This window comes from Palaemon carinicauda, chromosome 26 (genome assembly GCF_036898095.1).
Source record: "Palaemon carinicauda isolate YSFRI2023 chromosome 26, ASM3689809v2, whole genome shotgun sequence".
Lineage (NCBI taxonomy): Eukaryota > Metazoa > Arthropoda > Malacostraca > Decapoda > Palaemonidae > Palaemon > Palaemon carinicauda.
Genome location: NC_090750.1, coordinates 4,751,254 through 4,753,753, shown reverse-complemented (window position 1 = coordinate 4,753,753; position 2,500 = coordinate 4,751,254).

Genomic DNA, 2,500 nt, shown 5'->3' with positions numbered 1-2,500 from the left:
CTTTTATAGAGGAAGTAGTGTATCTGGGAGCATCTTCCCCCATTCCTATAAGTTATTAGGTGTTCCCTTTTCTTCTTAAAGAATGTGCTTACTATTGCCATGTCAAATGACACAGCAAAGTCCACTGCACTCTCTCCTTTCGGGTTTCTCTCCCCAATTCCATGCTCCCATGCACCCGACCAATTGCCTCATTCTCACTTCCAGCATGGCCATTCAAATCTGCCCCCACTATGACCCTCTCCTGTTCTTCCAGTTCTTGCATTACTCCATCCATGTCTCTCCAGAAATTTCCCTTCTCCTCTTCTGTGCAACCAAGATGAGGTGCATATGCACTTATAATATTCAGAATCTCTCCTCCACAGCACATCTTCAATCTGATAATACGGTCATCCTTTCTATGCACCTCTATCACCGCATTTTTCAGCTCACCAGACAGTACTATGCCAACTCTATTCCTACCTTGTTTATTAGCTCCGCTATAATATACCTTATATCCATAACCCAACTCTTTAGCTTTATTTCCCTTCCACCGTGTTTCCTGCACACACATAGCATCTACTTTTTTTTCCCTCATCAAGTCAGCCACTTCTCTACATCTCCCAGTCATGGACCCAACATTAAGCTGACATATTCTGAGTCCAAAGCGAGCTCGCTTCTTTAGCTGCACCCGCACCTGATGTAGTAACCCTCGCCTTATCAGAGAGTTAGGGCGATGTTTCTGTGCGTTGTTTAAGGAGTACGCCCTAGTATTACCTCTTTCCCTATTTTGGCTCATTCCATTTAAGGTTTTGAGACAGGTTTTTAGGGTCGGATGCCCATCCTGACACCAACCCTCCCTATTTATCCGGGCATGGGACCGGCACCCATTGGTGGGTAGGTTATAATAATAATAATAATAATAATAATAATAATAATAATAATAATAATAATAATAACAATAATAGTTTTAATAATGACGATAATTATTAGAACAATAGAAGCAACAACAACAACAACAATAATAATAATAATATTAATAATAATAATAATAATAATTATATATATATATATATATATATATATATATATATATATATATATATATATATATATATATATATATATATATATATATATATATATATATATATATATATATATATACATATATATATATATATATATATATATATATATATATATATATATATAATAATAATAATAATAATAATAATAATAATAATAACCAAGAGCACTATACAATTATATTGAAATGCTAGGAGGCAGAAAAAGAATCAATTAGAGTTGAACTCCTGGACTTCAAAAACATCTTAGTCGAAATTGAATTCTGGAATCTAGCAACGTAAGAGAAAAAATGTGAGTGGATGTGAATATTAGGCCCCAGAAAAGAAATATATGTATGCTAGTATCCTGAGATCCGAGAGATATTCTAATTTTATTATAATCTATGGAGCAGGAAGAGAAATAAAACATTTTCGAATTCTAGAACCCAGCCATGTTATTAGTAATGAGTGTGGTGACCTAGAAGAGACAAAATCATCATGATCTTCAATAACATAAATTCATAGGAAATATTGAATGGAAGAAAATTACATTAGAAATATCCTTAACGATAATGAATAAAGGTAAGAGAGTAAATCGTGGGTATTTCAATGCATGGAAGAGTCTAAAAAAACCACTGTCCTCGAATTGGATCTAAACAAAACAGAAACCTACGATTAGGTAAAGGATCAAAACGGCTGGAATGAAACGGTTCTTATTTAGTTACCTTTTTTTTTTTTTTTTTTTTTTTTTTTTTTTTTTTTTTTTTTTTTTTTTTTTTTTTAAAGAGATAATCTTTAAATATGAGTACCCCTTATTGTAATAAAGTATATTCTTTGTTTGCTGTATTATAAAAAGAAAAAAAATAATGCTATTATTTTTTTGGCGTTATGTTCCACTGAACTAGTTAAAAAAGATATTAAGATTCATTGGTAGAGACAGTTCTTGGCATTGATACTACGGAAATAGGACGGATACGAGCGTAGCAATAGTAAAAAATTTGGCGTAAAAAGACGTTTAATTATGCGCTGACGACTCAGTGTCAAGAACGGAGGTGCTATGTCATTTCCGCTGCCAATCTTATTTCCCGTCTGACGTAAAAGGTAATCGAACAACCTTTTTAAGGATATTTTTTGTGTTTATGACTGTTCACGTACGCGTATGTTTATGCATGTGTGAGAGAAACATCAAGCTTGAATAACAATGTGTTTAAACATGATTATGTCCCCCATACATTTTTACGACTTAGTAAAGAAAGTAAAATGGTATCTTAGTCCGAATATATAATGCATAAACTAAAACAGTATATAATTCTTATTCAAGATTTCAATATGAATTTCGAGGAAACCAATAGCAGCCTTGTTTTGGATAGTGTCCTTCAACCATCTAGAGAGGATCCTCTGTCGAGTTCCAATAACAACCGAGAGGATCCTGCTCTTCCAATAATATTTTCCCGATA